The sequence below is a fragment of the Thermobia domestica genome, chromosome 6, assembly GCF_964235325.1.
Source record: "Thermobia domestica chromosome 6, izTheDome1.hap1.1, whole genome shotgun sequence".
Classification (NCBI taxonomy): Eukaryota; Metazoa; Arthropoda; class Insecta; order Zygentoma; family Lepismatidae; genus Thermobia; species Thermobia domestica.
Window position 1 is genome coordinate 129,791,554 of NC_137459.1, and position 20,751 is coordinate 129,812,304.

The window sequence follows — 20,751 nt, forward strand, 5'->3', positions numbered from 1 at the left end:
ATTCACATATGAGCATGAATCTTCTTGCAGTGATGCCAACGTGTGAGAAAAATCCCATATCGTGGGAGTTTTTGACCTTATTTTCTCGGAAACTGATAATAAGCATCATATATGGGAGTTTTCGAAAAGATCGAAATTTCCGGTTTAGTCATTTAGATGTTGTAAAAAGTGACAAGACAGAGAAATTTAATTTTTAATAATATAGCATACTTTTAGTTAGTATAACGTGGGAAATACGCACGTAAAATGGGATTTTTTGCCTCTCGACATGGGATTTCATATTGTTTCAGGTTGGCATCACTGTCTCCTTGTTATTCCTCACATCTGTACATGTCCCTTTACAAGCAAAATTGAAAGACGTCTTGATAAAAATTTGCGAGAGATACCGTAAAGGGGAGATTTTTTACGATTACTTTTTCAATATCGCACACCGTTTGCAAGATTTGAGCCTACTTCCGGTTGGAGTTTTTAATTCATGTATGATCAGTGTTTTCTTTCGTGCATGGAGTATGTAATAAACAAATGCATTACACACACAATTAATTATGTCAGTGATATATGGTGTTAATTGGGCAAAACACTCCAAACAATAGATATGCAACTTAGACTGGAGAAATGGTTATCCTTCGTTTTTCATTATCATTTGGCCATTCAACAAAACGCCTGAGAGGTATGCAACCCCCATATACAATTATGTGGTGTTGGAATGTATAATGCGTAGGATATGATGCTTTTTTTTCTAATTTTAACACTTCCAGTGTACCCGTAAAAATGTAATAAAGAAATAATGACCATGTTTTTCTTTTTAAATATTCAATTAGAACTGGACAATCTACATAAAATTTGCAATCAATCCGTAAAAATGTCATCTTTCTAGAGCCTGTAGTTTCCGAGATCTCATTGTCGAAATGATTTGCCACAAACATGTAGTTTAAAAGAACTCCAAAGATGGCAACACAATTCATTTGCATTGATTTTGGAAAAGGCTTATTAAAATACAAAGGCTTTGAACAATAATTTAAAAAAAGATTCTTTATGAAAAACGGTTCTATTTAAATAATTTATTTAAAGTACGAATACTTTAACGTGAAAGTTCAAATAATCGTAAATCAAAGGTTTAAAATCCAAAGTTATTGGTTGAAGCTCAGGCGCTTTTGTTGTTATTGTAGCATTTTAATAGATAGATGATTTGAATTGAAAAAGTGTTATTAACAGCACATACAGTCAACAGTTGTATTCTAATATATATATATATATATATATATATATATATATATATATATATATATTTGGCTTCATGTCATTTAGTTCTTGGATTTGTATAAAGTTTAGGTTGTTAATTGTCCTCTTTGGCTTTCATTACACTATCTAGTAAATTTCAGTGTAAATTACGTACTCTCTCATCAAATTCACTGCTATCACAATCACTTGTATCATCACCACTGATGTCGCGCTCCTCTTCTGGTTCAGGTTTCTGCACAAACATTGCGTTCGAAGGTAGTTGAGGTCCATCATATGAAAGAAGTTTCCATGATCCACTCCTTCTTTTCCATCTATTTTCCTCAGGATTTAATTGCGGTATTAATGGTTCAATTGATCTTTTCCAAATGTACACAATTAAGTTGACTTTCTTCAGATTCTCTTTGGCACTTATTGTTTCTGGAGGAAGAGTCTGCGTTGTTCTGTTTCGCTTTTGGTTTTCGTACAGTTGGATTCGAGTTTTGACGTAGTCTTCATCCTCTTTCCCACTGTAACAAACTGCTGGATGAATGTCTTTTCGGTTGCCTTTACTTCGGGTGCCTTTACAATCTTAAGTTGCCACAATTCTGTTTTGTGAAGTAACTTTTTGATTACTGGAATTTTCGAAACTTTAAATAGAAATGATGCCACATCAGAGCCCGTAATAGCATGTACAGACAGTATAGATTCAGACAAATGAGGCCCTAAAAAGAAGCAGATCGTCATGACATTAACATACCTGTTACGGTCAAATTTGAAAAAGCATGGATAAACATTATCTTTTTCTTTGAGTATGTTATACTGTATGCATGGATACTAATGACTAAAACACCAGTATCTTTAGAGAAAATCACGACAGCTGTCACTTTGGAAACTGTTGAGGTACGCAAAATCAGTCGAGTATCTGCCTCCTCGTGGTTGCATTTATCATTTCTTTTCGTAAGTTTCATAAGGACTTAAAATCCAAGAATCCTCACATCTGTGGCAACTCACGAGTTTTTCTCGACTTTAATTCTTTTCCCAAAATTCTACGAAGAATTTTGTAAGCCTAGTTTTGTTCTTACTACTTCTAAGAAAATCTCTCCAGTTTCACCCTTGAGACATGGGTGTTTCAGCTGACCCAATATGAACTCTTGTTCCAGCTTTTCTTCTTCTTGTTGTATGCTTTCCTTCCTTTCCTTGTGGTGTACATCAGGAACAATATGGACAGCAACAGCCGAGAGTGAGTCTGGTGGAAAACATAATGTAAGTACTGCCAGGCCAGGCCATATTCACCCCAGTTTTTTTTTTTCTGCTGGATAGTGATAATGGTTGCCATACCATCAATCAGCCATGTGGCATTCTCTGGAGCACGATTTTCCTCAGCTTTTCCTTCTTGTGTCAAAAAATCTCGAACTTTCGCTTTATTACCAGTTCGCATGCTGCCATCTGGATCAGCAATTGATACTGGTAAGCTGGTCACACCATGTGAAAATGTTTCTGGATACTGAGAATAAAGTGATCCAAAGGCTTCCTTGGTTACTTCTAAAACTTTTTTTTTCAAGTCCAGTCATAATATTTTTATGCATAATGAGTGCAAAAAAATCTACCTGATTGGATTTCAATCTCTCATTTATGAAGGTTTTCAGCTGTATTTTTTCCTTCGCTCTGGCTGGACCTTTAAAAACGTTCTTGTATTTTCTTAGCTCATGGAGTAGACAGAACACATGTTTTTCTTTTAGCTTAGCAGCAGCTAAGGTCTCTTCTGAATGGGCAGCTTTAGTGTAAGTCATAGTTCTTTCTTCCAGAGATTTTCTTAATTTTGCTAATGAGTGCCCATTTATCACAAAATTGTCAGCAACTTCAACAGATGCACTATAGCCACCTCTCTGAGGTCCACCTCTTACTTTCACTTCTCTAATTATTGTAACCCCTATGATATGATCACCATGTATAATTGAAAATGGGTCTCCTGTAAGACTGGCAGAAAAGCCATTTAGCACTATATCTTGGTATGTCTTATGGTTTTCTTGTTTTAGAATCTCTATGTTGACATAAGAAATTGTCAAATATCTTGCACAGTTGGGCATATCATAGAAAAATACATGATAAAGATGATGATGTTGAGCCTATAGATGAAGTTCAATATCCTGCTCGTGAGCTGCTCGTATAAAAGCTAAGAACTAACACACAACATGTAGTCTGTAGCCCATTGAACTAGATGTACTGCTTTCATCCTTTTCAGTAATAGCAGAGCAGAGTTTTTCAAATTCCGAGTCATAAAGAATGTTTTGGAGGTTTTCTGGGAATGGGTCAATTTTTGAGCTTTTTTTAAACTTTCGGCATATATCACTATTTTCTGATGGCATGTTTCCTTCTAATTTGAAACAAACAAATTCATTCTCTTCAGTTGCTCCCGGTGACTTTCTAAGATGTACTTACTTTCTACTATGTTCTTGCTGGTACTGTTATTTCACTCCTTAATTCATTATCTACGGCGTTTTGCGCAGGTTAAACGGCTAGCTTTCTTCATGTTTACTTCTTTTTCGCACTCGAGAAGGTAACAAATTCAATTTACTCATTGCTAAGCGCCAACGAGAAACACTTACTTAAAAACAAAAGCATTGAGTGGTAACACTGAGTCGCATCTCTGCTTCCCGCTCTGTTTAGAAGAAATTCATGCATTGACAGGATGGCTGGAACCACTATACAAGCGTCAAAACTAAGCTTTTGCAAGTTGCACAATAAATTTGTTTTTCTCGAATCGTGAGCAATCAAACAGAAAGCAAATATTACTAAACTCTTTCCGAAGTTTTGTTTATATTTAAAACATAATTATATATATATATATATATAATATTTTGATTTATGTCATAAAAGATAAATTAAAAGTGAGCCGTACTCACTACTACACGATTTTGCAATATTTTGAATGTGCATATTCACATTCAAAGCTTTTTATTAAAAACAGTAGATAACAAAAGATCTAGGATAGACAGGATACAACCTTTCAAAATATTTCATTCGAAAGTAGAAGGTACAAATAATGTTTTGATGTAAGTTTGTTTTGCTGTGTCAAGTTTTTGAGTAAAATATGATTCTGAAAACGCAAATTAATTATTAATTTTCCTTTTAAGTGGTTGTTTTATATATATATATATATATATATATATATATATATATATATATATATATATATATATATATATATAAACAGCTACAAACATTCTTTTATGATTGATCTTGATAGTTAAAAGTAATTTAACTTACGAAACTATTTTATACAAACACACACAAAAAAAAAAAAAAAAAACTTACCGAGCCTGATTTCTGCTTAATGTGCGTAATTTTAGCATATATGATGTACTGAACTTTTAGAAAAAGATTTTTTATTTTTATTTATTTATTTATTTATTTATTTTTTAGGTGCTCTGAGTGGCGATAAAACTAGATGGACTGTTAAAGCAGACAATCTTCAAGCAATTTATTATTCACTCTCAGGTGATATCCGTATCTCCAGTTGTGTAATAGCATACCTAGCACCATTCACAGCTGCGTTAAGGTATTGTGAAATGTTCAGTTTTATTGAGTTTATGTATGGAAGCTAAACAGTTTCTACGGTAGTTCAATTTAACACACAAGAACTTTGTACTGATCACTTCCCAGTTTCAAATATTTATTTGAAATAAAAATATACAATAAATATAAATATATATAAATACACAATCATAACTTCCAAGAATTTAGTTTTATCCCCCATTTCCATCGCCAAATAAGCCGATTTGTTGTGCATATTAGAATCTAATTAGCAGAATGTTACTTTACATTCTATATGACTCAAATCTATACGTTTTACACCCTCTCTTGAACACACGATATAACTCCTCCCATTAGTTTGATAGAAGATGCTTCATTTTATTTCATACTCGTTAAAAAAATATCACGTAAAAATTAATCTATTTGAAATTGATGTTGCATTATGGGGTGGGAAAATTATAAGTTTTAGTGGAGAGGTAGGTATATCATCATTTTGTATATGTGTTACAAGAAAGTATGCAATACTGTTTCATAATGTAGTTGCAAGGCCAAAAAGATTGATGTTTGGCGTAATTTTTGTTTAAAGACTGAATTCCTTGCTGAAAAAATCTCTCCTTCTCTTCTAAAATCATTAGGTTCGAAAATAAAGCTGTCTAGGAGATATATTGAGTCGCAAAATTGTATCATCTTGGATATATGTACAAGTAATTCGTTTTTTATTTTGTTTTTTTCATATTTGTTAACACACTTGGAAATTTCAATGTTCAGTATTTTGTTTTGCATTCTTGAGTTTTCAGCTACTTTTGTAGTGACTGCTGCTTGTAATCACTAAGTTGGAGTAAACAAGTTAAAATTTTAGTTTTGATTGATAATACACCAAGAATAGAATTGAATATTTTTATTATTATTAATATTATTATTAGCAGTAGTAGTATTAGTATTATAATGAAAGATAAATGTGTAACATCGTGACTTTCAAGATGATTTTTGTGAATAATAGACTACACAAAAGATTCCTATCTTATATTTTTTCTTCAAATGTTAAAGAGCAGTTAGGTTACAAAGTTCAGACTAGTAAATATTTTTGTATTTAATTGAATTTAACTACTGACAACATTAACGGGGCTCATCATTTTACATGTGTGTACAATTGTTAGATTGGAAAGCAATGAAGGAAGCGTTCCTGTTTTGAGAGTCACTGCGTGCACTATCAACTCGGATTAAGTGTTTTCAAAATCACATCAGTTAATGAGAATGAATAACATAGGACAGAACATGTGTTTGTGTTGTTCCGATGGGGCACGTTCAATGACTGCGAAACACATTTGCTGTGTTACGAAAATTAAAGAAGTTGCTCCGAGTTAAAATTTTGTGCATCGTGATGCTTTGCAAGCAATATACATGAACTTCTGAAGACAGTTTTGAATAGAATTTTTAAAATATTTAACTTCATTGAAACCAGAGCTTTGGATTCAAAATTATTTTCCGTTTTGTGTAATGCAATAAGAGCTTAACATGATTCGCTTTTACTTCACACTGAAGTCAGATAGCTGTTGAAGGGAAATTTATTTTATTGCCAGTTTGAACTTTATCCAGAAGTGCAGATTTTTATTTTTTACTTTATTATTTTATTTTATTTTTATTTTTCGTTACACTCTTAGGTTTGAATTATATCAGTGATAAATTCTGGCTAACTCGTTCGCTTAACTGGCAGATTAATTTCGCCGCCTCAACCGACTGAATATGAGTTTACAGGGTGCACGTTCTTTCTTATTATTGATAAGGATAAAATTGCGATTCTTAAGATCAAAATCTGGCTCCATGATTCAAGAAATTAATATTGGCAGTACAAGTGATTTTCCATTATTGGGCGCTTTCTGAACTAAAAATGAAATTCCTCCTACTGAAATGACAGAAAATATTTCTAATTTCAGATTTAAAAAAAAATAGTCCCAAAAATCCTTTCAAATTTTTGATTAGGACTCATTTTTCATTTAAGACACTTTACCAGAAACTAATTCCTTGTGAGCAAATAAGTTAATTGAGATTTCATGTGACAGAAGTCTCAAACAAACGTTCAAGAGTCGACTTCTAATTGACAAGGAGATATCCATTCTGATTGACAGGAGACTTCTGATTGACATGCATTGACCCCACAGGAAGTTACAAAATTTTTGTTTGTTTGCTACTACTTACCTTTGTAAATGTGGATTCCTTCTCTCATGTATATCAAAAACAAATAAGGAATAAGTTGAACCCTACTTAAGACTGAAGTTACGTCAGTTGAAACCAGACATAATGAAGCTGTGTTTAGTTAACAAGCGCAACCTTCATATTAAACAAGAATATTAATTTGTGGAATGTTTCTTTTTTACATTCATTGTTTATTCTGACTGTAAAGTTTGTTTCAAAATTGAAGTACCATAATCAGAAATATATTTTTTCACATAACGTAATTTTTTTTTTTAGAAATTGTTATATTTTTCGTAAACAATCTGTTCAGTAGATGATTTCAATATGCATCTGTACATCTACATTTTAAAAACTTAGTTAAAAAAAAATCAGTAACGGTCTAATTTTGACCCTGGACAAATAAATCATATTTTTCCAGGATGACTTTGACTACTGGTATATAAATATTCTCAGTATTAGATATGTGGTTCACCAGTCGAAAACATTGAGAACACATTTTTAGAAAAATCCATATAGATTAAGAAAATAACTTATTAGAAAGTGTTAATTGTTAAACTAAAAACTGTCCAGCATTAAGTGAATTACAAAATAATTTTATTAACGAATATTGAGAAAGAATCGACTTATACATGTAGTAATGCCAAAAACTTTTTTTCAAAATATCAAAGATCCATCCAGCATTAATTAATGAATTATGCATATGAAACAACTTGTATATATCACTTTGTAAAAGAGAATATACACGAATGACAACAAAAGAATTAAAGTTACTAAATAAACTGATTTTTTTCTTCAATGTCTTTCTTTATATACTTGTCGCTCTTTTTTAAATGTTTGCTGTTAAAGATTTCTTAAATGAAGATTTAGGTACCGTATAATAAATAATTACATAATACTGAATTTTTATCATGATATGTTATACTGTTTACAAAATAAACTACCAATGTTATCCAGAAACTTTCCTTTGGTATATCCAATGCTAAACTATAAAAAATAAGAACATCGATTATGTTCATCAATGAACATTGCAACCCAGTGGGTGGTTCAACAGTCACTGATAATTTATCAATAGTGTTGTCACCTCTAACACTATCACCTGCAGTACTTGTAATATTTCATCTTTCAACTTTTTTTTTTTTTCCATCGGCGTTGGGATTAAAGTTTCTCTTATTATTTTCATACAACACATATCCATAAACTTGTAAGTACTCATATAAATTAAAGCTTTATGAAAATTGCATCCAAACTGCCCGAAACGGTCAGTTAAAATGTTCACACTCGCCCCATGAAATCCTATGGACGACAATCTAAATCTTTGAAATTAGTAACAATGCGTTCAAGAATGTGCTGAGGAAATTCTTGGCTGGTTTTCGCATAAGTATATATGATGTTAGTATTGGCACAATATTTTTAAAGTATGTACTTAACTACGAATACTCGACATCGCCTTCATACCACAAATGCCTGTGGTTTTCTAAGAAATTCTCACATATTTTATTTAAAGCATAAGATGATTTAAATATCCAGCTTTGAGCAAAAGGTATATCAGGATTAACAATTGCAATTTCTTTTACAATAAAATCAATAACATTATCATGAAAAGCGGAGATGAACAAAACTCATCCTACTCAACTAATTAATTTTTAAAGTTTATATGTTTGTCTTTACCAGCGTGAATTAAATAATCGACTTGTCCATAAACAATACAATTAATAGCCGATGGTAATGCAATTGGAAATGAAACTTCTAATTACCAGGTGAACCGCGTACTACATTTCCAGTATTTGTAGGGGTTAGAGTGAGTGCACAGAGTATATCCTTCAGGATATTTATCATGTGAAAATATATGGTCATAATTTTGATAAAATTTTCTAGTACTTCAAAACAGAACGAAATAAATTCGATCATACAAGTTTTTTTTTTTAAAAAAAAAAAAAAAAAAAAAAAAAAGAATGTACGGGTGAGGTGAGTGGAGGGAAATGATTTTGAACCAACTTCTAGTTGCAACTTAACGTTAAAATTTTGGAATTCAAAAGTGTTAAGTTTTGGTCTTCCGTTAAATGCTGCTTTTGGAACTAAACAAATAACCACACGTTTAGGTACGTTACTCAAAAAGAGATTTTCAAGATTAAATTTAGATTTATTAATCATTCTGTAGACCATATTACATGTACGTTTGGACTGAATGGTATACAACTTACCAGTATACTCTGTTCACTATCCTCTTATATAGTTTCAGAAACTCAAAGGCATGGTCCCTTTCCTCCAAAAACCGCAAAACAGCACTCAAATAACGTCAGCGGACAACTCTCCCGCTGGCAAAACCGATCCATCCATACTTGTACGACGTTGTTTCATGTCTTTTCAAATTGTCAAGAAAGGGATGGTCAGTGACTATTTTTCCTTCTTCCTTTTTTTTCCTTTTTTTCGGTCATATATATATATTTTTTTTTAAATTCACAACACACTTTTCTTTTACTTTCCCGTAACTCAGATAAAGTAAACATTTTCCTGGAAACTAGAGCAATGTAACACAATAAGCATAAACGTCTCCCTTGAGCACTGATTAAATACTATAGCAATAGAATATAAGCGCTATATAAATAGTAACTATTGACTGTAGCAAAACCTAAGCAACATACTGTAATAGACACACTCTCCATTTTTGATAAGCCTATTGTGTAACACAGTTCGAATACTATTACCAATATAATAAGGAATAGTCTGATATAGTGGTGTTCACGAGTCGACACGAGACTCGACGGGCTTCCTTATCTAAATTTTGTAAGTCACATCTCGTCTCTCTTCTCGAAGAATTTTTTTTTCTCTAGTTTCGATTAGCGAAAAAGATGTCCTCGTCTCGTTTCATTTTGTAAATTCACATACAAAATTTATGATCTGATTTTTTAGATTTTCAAACTATGCTATGCTTAAGTGCCGGAAGTCTTACAGAACAGGTTTCTCCATCCGTTCGTCTGTCGTGAGAATTTCTTAGAAAATATGTGAGAATTTCTTAGAAAACCACAGGCATTTGTGGTATGAAGGCGATGTCGAGTATTCGTAGTTAAGTACATACTTTAAAAATATTGTGCCAATACTAACATCGTATATACTTATGCGAAAACCAGCCAAGAATTTCCTCAGCACATTCTTGAACGCATTGTTACTAATTTCAAAGATTTAGATATATATAAACAGCTACAAACATTCTTTTATGATTGATCTTGATAGTTAAAAGTAATTTAACTTACGAAACTATTTTATACAAACACACACACACACACAAAAAAAAAAAAAAAAAAAAAAAACTTACCGAGCCTGATTTCTGCTTAATGTGCGTAATTTTAGCATATATGATGTACTGAACTTTTAGAAAAAGATTTTTTATTTTTATTTATTTATTTATTTATTTTTTAGGTGCTCTGAGTGGCGATAAAACTAGATGGACTGTTAAAGCAGACAATCTTCAAGCAATTTATTATTCACTCTCAGGTGATATCCGTATCTCCAGTTGTGTAATAGCATACCTAGCACCATTCACAGCTGCGTTAAGGTATTGTGAAATGTTCAGTTTTATTGAGTTTATGTATGGAAGCTAAACAGTTTCTACGGTAGTTCAATTTAACACACAAGAACTTTGTACTGATCACTTCCCAGTTTCAAATATTTATTTGAAATAAAAATATACAATAAATATAAATATATATAAATACACAATCATAATTTCCAAGAATTTAGTTTTATCCCCCATTTCCATCGCCAAATAAGCCGATTTGTTGTGCATATTAGAATCTAATTAGCAGAATGTTACTTTACATTCTATATGACTCAAATCTATACGTTTTACACCCTCTCTTGAACACACGATATAACTCCTCCCATTAGTTTGATAGAAGATGCTTCATTTTATTTCATACTCGTTAAAAAAATATCACGTAAAAATTAATCTATTTGAAATTGATGTTGCATTATGGGGTGGGAAAATTATAAGTTTTAGTGGAGAGGTAGGTATATCATCATTTTGTATATGTGTTACAAGAAAGTATGCAATAATGTTTCATAATGTAGTTGCAAGGCCAAAAAGATTGATGTTTGGCGTAATTTTTGTTTAAAGACTGAATTCCTTGCTGAAAAAATCTCTCCTTCTCTTCTAAAATCATTAGGTTCGAAAATAAAGCTGTCTAGGAGATATATTGAGTCGCAAAATTGTATCATCTTGGATATATGTACAAGTAATTCGTTTTTTATTTTGTTTTTTTCATATTTGTTAACACACTTGGAAATTTCAATGTTCAGTATTTTGTTTTGCATTCTTGAGTTTTCAGCTACTTTTGTAGTGACTGCTGCTTGTAATCACTAAGTTGGAGTAAACAAGTTAAAATTTTAGTTTTGATTGATAATACACCAAGAATAGAATTGAATATTTTTATTATTATTAATATTATTATTAGCAGTAGTAGTATTAGTATTATAATGAAAGATAAATGTGTAACATCGTGACTTTCAAGATGATTTTTGTGAATAATAGACTACACAAAAGATTCCTATCTTATATTTTTTCTTCAAATGTTAAAGAGCAGTTAGGTTACAAAGTTCAGACTAGTAAATATTTTTGTATTTAATTGAATTTAACTACTGACAACATTAACGGGGCTCATCATTTTACATGTGTGTACAATTGTTAGATTGGAAAGCAATGAAGGAAGCGTTCCTGTTTTGAGAGTCACTGCGTGCACTATCAACTCGGATTAAGTGTTTTCAAAATCACATCAGTTAATGAGAATGAATAACATAGGACAGAACATGTGTTTGTGTTGTTCCGATGGGGCACGTTCAATGACTGCGAAACACATTTGCTGTGTTACGAAAATTAAAGAAGTTGCTCCGAGTTAAAATTTTGTGCATCGTGATGCTTTGCAAGCAATATACATGAACTTCTGAAGACAGTTTTGAATAGAATTTTTAAAATATTTAACTTCATTGAAACCAGAGCTTTGGATTCAAAATTATTTTCCGTTTTGTGTAATGCAATAAGAGCTTAACATGATTCGCTTTTACTTCACACTGAAGTCAGATAGCTGTTGAAGGGAAATTTATTTTATTGCCAGTTTGAACTTTATCCAGAAGTGCAGATTTTTATTTTTTACTTTATTATTTTATTTTATTTTTATTTTTCGTTACACTCTTAGGTTTGAATTATATCAGTGATAAATTCTGGCTAACTCGTTCGCTTAACTGGCAGATTAATTTCGCCGCCTCAACCGACTGAATATGAGTTTACAGGGTGCACGTTCTTTCTTATTATTGATAAGGATAAAATTGCGATTCTTAAGATCAAAATCTGGCTCCATGATTCAAGAAATTAATATTGGCAGTACAAGTGATTTTCCATTATTGGGCGCTTTCTGAACTAAAAATGAAATTCCTCCTACTGAAATGACAGAAAATATTTCTAATTTCAGATTTAAAAAAAAATAGTCCCAAAAATCCTTTCAAATTTTTGATTAGGACTCATTTTTCATTTAAGACACTTTACCAGAAACTAATTCCTTGTGAGCAAATAAGTTAATTGAGATTTCATGTGACAGAAGTCTCAAACAAACGTTCAAGAGTCGACTTCTAATTGACAAGGAGATATCCATTCTGATTGACAGGAGACTGATTCAAGGAGACTTCTGATTGACATCCATTGACCCCACAGGAAGTTACAAAATTTTTGTTTGTTTGCTACTACTTACCTTTGTAAATGTGGATTCCTTCTCTCATGTATATCAAAAACAAATAAGGAATAAGTTGAACCCTACTTAAGACTGAAGTTACGTCAGTTGAAACCAGACATAATGAAGCTGTGTTTAGTTAACAAGCGCAACCTTCATATTAAACAAGAATATTAATTTGTGGAATGTTTCTTTTTTACATTCATTGTTTATTCTGACTGTAAAGTTTGTTTCAAAATTGAAGTACCATAATCAGAAATATATTTTTTCACATAACGTAATTTTTTTTTTTAGAAATTGTTATATTTTTCGTAAACAATCTGTTCAGTAGATGATTTCAATATGCATCTGTACATCTACATTTTAAAAACTTAGTTAAAAAAAAAATCAGTAACGGTCTAATTTTGACCCTGGACAAATAAATCATATTTTTCCAGGATGACTTTGACTACTGGTATATAAATATTCTCAGTATTAGATATGTGGTTCACCAGTCGAAAACATTGAGAACACATTTTTAGAAAAATCCATATAGATTAAGAAAATAACTTATTAGAAAGTGTTAATTGTTAAACTAAAAACTGTCCAGCATTAAGTGAATTACAAAATAATTTTATTAACGAATATTGAGAAAGAATCGACTTATACATGTAGTAATGCCAAAAACTTTTTTTCAAAATATCAAAGATCCATCCAGCATTAATTAATGAATTATGCATATGAAACAACTTGTATATATCACTTTGTAAAAGAGAATATACACGAATGACAACAAAAGAATTAAAGTTACTAAATAAACTGATTTTTTTCTTCAATGTCTTTCTTTATATACTTGTCGCTCTTTTTTAAATGTTTGCTGTTAAAGATTTCTTAAATGAAGATTTAGGTACCGTATAATAAATAATTACATAATACTGAATTTTTATCATGATATGTTATACTGTTTACAAAATAAACTACCAATGTTATCCAGAAACTTTCCTTTGGTATATCCAATGCTAAACTATAAAAAATAAGAACATCGATTATGTTCATCAATGAACATTGCAACCCAGTGGGTGGTTCAACAGTCACTGATAATTTATCAATAGTGTTGTCACCTCTAACACTATCACCTGCAGTACTTGTAATATTTCATCTTTCAACTTTTTTTTTTTTTTTCCATCGGCGTTGGGATTAAAGTTTCTCTTATTATTTTCATACAACACATATCCATAAACTTGTAAGTACTCATATAAATTAAAGCTTTATGAAAATTGCATCCAAACTGCCCGAAACGGTCAGTTAAAATGTTCACACTCGCCCCATGAAATCCTATGGACGACAATCTAAATCTTTGAAATTAGTAACAATGCGTTCAAGAATGTGCTGAGGAAATTCTTGGCTGGTTTTCGCATAAGTATATATGATGTTAGTATTGGCACAATATTTTTAAAGTATGTACTTAACTACGAATACTCGACATCGCCTTCATACCACAAATGCCTGTGGTTTTCTAAGAAATTCTCACATATTTTATTTAAAGCATAAGATGATTTAAATATCCAGCTTTGAGCAAAAGGTATATCAGGATTAACAATTGCAATTTCTTTTACAATAAAATCAATAACATTATCATGAAAAGCGGAGATGAACAAAACTCATCCTACTCAACTAATTAATTTTTAAAGTTTATATGTTTGTCTTTACCAGCGTGAATTAAATAATCGACTTGTCCATAAACAATACAATTAATAGCCGATGGTAATGCAATTGGAAATGAAACTTCTAATTACCAGGTGAACCGCGTACTACATTTCCAGTATTTGTAGGGGTTAGAGTGAGTGCACAGAGTATATCCTTCAGGATATTTATCATGTGAAAATATATGGTCATAATTTTGATAAAATTTTCTAGTACTTCAAAACAGAACGTAATAAATTCGATCATACAAGTTTTTTTTTTTAAAAAAAAAAAAAAAAAAAAAAAAAGAATGTACGGGTGAGGTGAGTGGAGGGAAATGATTTTGAACCAACTTCTAGTTGCAACTTAACGTTAAAATTTTGGAATTCAAAAGTGTTAAGTTTTGGTCTTCCGTTAAATGCTGCTTTTGGAACTAAACAAATAACCACACGTTTAGGTACGTTACTCAAAAAGAGATTTTCAAGATTAAATTTAGATTTATTAATCATTCTGTAGACCATATTACATGTACGTTTGGACTGAATGGTATACAACTTACCAGTATACTCTGTTCACTATCCTCTTATATAGTTTCAGAAACTCAAAGGCATGGTCCCTTTCCTCCAAAAACCGCAAAACAGCACTCAAATAACGTCAGCGGACAACTCTCCCGCTGGCAAAACCGATCCATCCATACTTGTACGACGTTGTTTCATGTCTTTTCAAATTGTCAAGAAAGGGATGGTCAGTGACTATTTTTCCTTCTTCCTTTTTTTTCCTTTTTTTCGGTCATATATATATATTTTTTTTAAATTCACAACACACTTTTCTTTTACTTTCCCGTAACTCAGATAAAGTAAACATTTTCCTGGAAACTAGAGCAATGTAACACAATAAGCATAAACGTCTCCCTTGAACACTGATTAAATACTATAGCAATAGAATATAAGCGCTATATAAATAGTAACTATTGACTGTAGCAAAACCTAAGCAACATACTGTAATAGACACACTCTCCATTTTTGATAAGCCTATTGTGTAACACAGTTCGAATACTATTACCAATATAATAAGGAATAGTCTGATATAGTGGTGTTCACGAGTCGACACGAGACTCGACGGGTTTCCTTATCTAAATTTTGTAAGTCACATCTCGTCTCTCTTCTCGAAGAATTTTTTTTTCTCTAGTTTCGATTAGCGAAAAAGATGTCCTCGTCTCGTTTCATTTTGTAAATTCACATACAAAATTTATGATCTGATTTTTTAGATTTTCAAACTATGCTATGCTTAAGTGCCGGAAGTCTTACAGAACAGGTTTCTCCATCCGTTCGTCTGTCGTGAGAATTTCTTAGAAAATATGTGAGAATTTCTTAGAAAACCACAGGCATTTGTGGTATGAAGGCGATGTCGAGTATTCGTAGTTAAGTACATACTTTAAAAATATTGTGCCAATACTAACATCGTATATACTTATGCGAAAACCAGCCAAGAATTTCCTCAGCACATTCTTGAACGCATTGTTACTAATTTCAAAGATTTAGATATGTATAAACAGCTACAAACATTCCTTTATGATTGATCTTGATAGTTAAAAGTAATTTAACTTACGAAACTATTTTATACAAACACACAAAAAAAAAAAAAAAAAAAAAAAAAAAACTTACCGAGCCTGATTTCTGCTTAATGTGCGTAATTTTAGCATATATGATGTACTGAACTTTTAGAAAAAGATTTTTTATTTTTATTTATTTATTTATTTATTTATTTATTTATTTTTTAGGTGCTCTGAGTGGCGATAAAACTAGATGGACTGTTAAAGCAGACAATCTTCAAGCAATTTATTATTCACTCTCAGGTGATATCCGTATCTCCAGTTGTGTAATAGCATACCTAGCACCATTCACAGCTGCGTTAAGGTATTGTGAAATGTTCAGTTTTATTGAGTTTATGTATGGAAGCTAAACAGTTTCTACGGTAGTTCAATTTAACACACAAGAACTTTGTACTGATCACTTCCCAGTTTCAAATATTTATTTGAAATAAAAATATACAATAAATATAAATATATATAAATACACAATCATAACTTCCAAGAATTTAGTTTTATCCCCCATTTCCATCGCCAAATAAGCCGATTTGTTGTGCATATTAGAATCTAATTAGCAGAATGTTACTTTACATTCTATATGACTCAAATCTATACGTTTTACACCCTCTCTTGAACACACGATATAACTCCTCCCATTAGTTTGATAGAAGATGCTTCATTTTATTTCATACTCGTTAAAAAAATATCACGTAAAAATTAATCTATTTGAAATTGATGTTGCATTATGGGGTGGGAAAATTATAAGTTTTAGTGGAGAGGTAGGTATATCATCATTTTGTATATGTGTTACAAGAAAGTATGCAATACTGTTTCATAATGTAGTTGCAAGGCCAAAAAGATTGATGTTTGGCGTAATTTTTGTTTAAAGACTGAATTCCTTGCTGAAAAAATCTCTCCTTCTCTTCTAAAATCATTAGGTTCGAAAATAAAGCTGTCTAGGAGATATATTGAGTCGCAAAATTGTATCATCTTGGATATATGTACAAGTAATTCGTTTTTTATTTTGTTTTTTTCATATTTGTTAACACACTTGGAAATTTCAATGTTCAGTATTTTGTTTTGCATTCTTGAGTTTTCAGCTACTTTTGTAGTGACTGCTGCTTGTAATCACTAAGTTGGAGTAAACAAGTTAAAATTTTAGTTTTGATTGATAATACACCAAGAATAGAATTGAATATTTTTATTATTATTAATATTATTATTAGCAGTAGTAGTATTAGTATTATAATGAAAGATAAATGTGTAACATCGTGACTTTCAAGATGATTTTTGTGAATAATAGACTACACAAAAGATTCCTATCTTATATTTTTTCTTCAAATGTTAAAGAGCAGTTAGGTTACAAAGTTCAGACTAGTAAATATTTTTGTATTTAATTGAATTTAACTACTGACAACATTAACGGGGCTCATCATTTTACATGTGTGTACAATTGTTAGATTGGAAAGCAATGAAGGAAGCGTTCCTGTTTTGAGAGTCACTGCGTGCACTATCAACTCGGATTAAGTGTTTTCAAAATCACATCAGTTAATGAGAATGAATAACATAGGACAGAACATGTGTTTGTGTTGTTCCGATGGGGCACGTTCAATGACTGCGAAACACATTTGCTGTGTTACGAAAATTAAAGAAGTTGCTCCGAGTTAAAATTTTGTGCATCGTGATGCTTTGCAAGCAATATACATGAACTTCTGAAGACAGTTTTGAATAGAATTTTTAAAATATTTAACTTCATTGAAACCAGAGCTTTGGATTCAAAATTATTTTCCGTTTTGTGTAATGCAATAAGAGCTTAACATGATTCGCTTTTACTTCACACTGAAGTCAGATAGCTGTTGAAGGGAAATTTATTTTATTGCCAGTTTGAACTTTATCCAGAAGTGCAGATTTTTATTTTTTACTTTATTATTTTATTTTATTTTTATTTTTCGTTACACTCTTAGGTTTGAATTATATCAGTGATAAATTCTGGCTAACTCGTTCGCTTAACTGGCAGATTAATTTCGCCGCCTCAACCGACTGAATATGAGTTTACAGGGTGCACGTTCTTTCTTATTATTGATAAGGATAAAATTGCGATTCTTAAGATCAAAATCTGGCTCCATGATTCAAGAAATTAATATTGGCAGTACAAGTGATTTTCCATTATTGGGCGCTTTCTGAACTAAAAATGAAATTCCTCCTACTGAAATGACAGAAAATATTTCTAATTTCAGATTTAAAAAAAAATAGTCCCAAAAATCCTTTCAAATTTTTGATTAGGACTCATTTTTCATTTAAGACACTTTACCAGAAACTAATTCCTTGTGAGCAAATAAGTTAATTGAGATTTCATGTGACAGAAGTCTCAAACAAACGTTCAAGAGTCGACTTCTAATTGACAAGGAGATATCCATTCTGATTGACAGGAGACTTCTGATTGACATGCATTGACCCCACAGGAAGTTACAAAATTTTTGTTTGTTTGCTACTACTTACCTTTGTAAATGTGGATTCCTTCTCTCATGTATATCAAAAACAAATAAGGAATAAGTTGAACCCTACTTAAGACTGAAGTTACGTCAGTTGAAACCAGACATAATGAAGCTGTGTTTAGTTAACAAGCGCAACCTTCATATTAAACAAGAATATTAATTTGTGGAATGTTTCTTTTTTACATTCATTGTTTATTCTGACTGTAAAGTTTGTTTCAAAATTGAAGTACCATAATCAGAAATATATTTTTTCACATAACGTAATTTTTTTTTTTAGAAATTGTTATATTTTTCGTAAACAATCTGTTCAGTAGATGATTTCAATATGCATCTGTACATCTACATTTTAAAAACTTAGTTAAAAAAAAATCAGTAACGGTCTAATTTTGACCCTGGACAAATAAATCATATTTTTCCAGGATGACTTTGACTACTGGTATATAAATATTCTCAGTATTAGATATGTGGTTCACCAGTCGAAAACATTGAGAACACATTTTTAGAAAAATCCATATAGATTAAGAAAATAACTTATTAGAAAGTGTTAATTGTTAAACTAAAAACTGTCCAGCATTAAGTGAATTACAAAATAATTTTATTAACGAATATTGAGAAAGAATCGACTTATACATGTAGTAATGCCAAAAACTTTTTTTCAAAATATCAAAGATCCTTCCAGCATTAATTAATGAATTATGCATATGAAACAACTTGTATATATCACTTTGTAAAAGAGAATATACACGAATGACAACAAAAGAATTAAAGTTACTAAATAAACTGATTTTTTTCTTCAATGTCTTTCTTTATATACTTGTCGCTCTTTTTTAAATGTTTGCTGTTAAAGATTTCTTAAATGAAGATTTAGGTACCGTATAATAAATAATTACATAATACTGAATTTTTATCATGATATGTTATACTGTTTACAAAATAAACTACCAATGTTATCCAGAAACTTTCCTTTGGTATATCCAATGCTAAACTATAAAAAATAAGAACATCGATTATGTTCATCAATGAACATTGCAACCCAGTGGGTGGTTCAACAGTCACTGATAATTTATCAATAGTGTTGTCACCTCTAACACTATCACCTGCAGTACTTGTAATATTTCATCTTTCAACTTTTTTTTTTTTTCCATCGGCGTTGGGATTAAAGTTTCTCTTATTATTTTCATACAACACATATCCATAAACTTGTAAGTACTCATATAAATTAAAGCTTTATGAAAATTGCATCCAAACTGCCCGAAACGGTCAGTTAAAATGTTCACACTCGCCCCATGAAATCCTATGGACGACAATCTAAATCTTTGAAATTAGTAACAATGCGTTCAAGAATGTGCTGAGGAAATTCTTGGCTGGTTTTCGCATAAGTATATATGATGTTAGTATTGGCACAATATTTTTAAAGTATGTACTTAACTACGAATACTCGACATCGCCTTCATACCACAAATGCCTGTGGTTTTCTAAGAAATTCTCACATATTTTATTTAAAGCATAAGATGATTTAAATATCCAGCTTTGAGCAAAAGGTATATCAGGATTAACAATTGCAATTTCTTTTACAATAAAATCAATAACATTATCATGAAAAGCGGAGATGAACAAAACTCATCCTACTCAACTAATTAATTTTTAAAGTTTATATGTTTGTCTTTACCAGCGTGAATTAAATAATCGACTTGTCCATAAACAATACAATTAATAGCCGATGGTAATGCAATTGGAAATGAAACTTCTAATTACCAGGTGAACCGCGTACTACATTTCCAGTATTTGTAGGGGTTAGAGTGAGTGCACAGAGTATATCCTTCAGGATATTTATCATGTGAAAATATATGGTCATAATTTTGATAAAATTTTCTAGTACTTCAAAACAGAACGTAATAAATTCGATCATACAAGTTTTTTTTAAAAAAAAAAAAAAAAAAAAAAAAAAAAAAAAAAAAGAATGTACGGGTGAGGTGAGTGGAGGGAAATGATTTTGAACCAACTTCTAGTTGCAACTTAACGTTAAAATTTTGGAATTCAAAAGTGTTAAGTTTTGGTCTTCCGTTAAATGCTGCTTTTGGAACTAAACAAATAACCACACGTTTAGGTACGTTACTCAAAAAGAGATTTTCAAGATTAAATTTAGATTTATTAATCATTCTGTAGACCATATTACATGTACGTTTGGACTGAATGGTATACAACTTACCAGTATACTCTGTTCACTATCCTCTTATATAGTTTCAGAAACTCAAAGGCATGGTCCCTTTCCTCCAAAAACCGCAAAACAGCACTCAAATAACGTCAGCGGACAACTCTCCCGCTGGCAAAACCGATCCAT

General features: G+C 31.1%; 1 protein-coding gene across 4 annotated transcripts in view; it reads left to right on the top strand.

Annotated features, from left to right (window-relative positions):
• The window catches only part of LOC145688204 (uncharacterized), a 272,126-nt gene that overhangs the window by 29,954 nt on the left and 221,421 nt on the right, over positions 1 to 20,751 (top strand). For all 4 annotated transcript variants that reach the window (XM_081762090.1, XM_081762089.1, XM_081762088.1 and 1 more), the window contains 3 exons: positions 4,645 to 4,780; positions 10,366 to 10,501; positions 16,108 to 16,243. The gene's annotated coding sequence lies outside the window, so the exon portion shown is untranslated. The remainder of the gene's footprint in view (positions 1 to 4,644; positions 4,781 to 10,365; positions 10,502 to 16,107; positions 16,244 to 20,751) is intronic.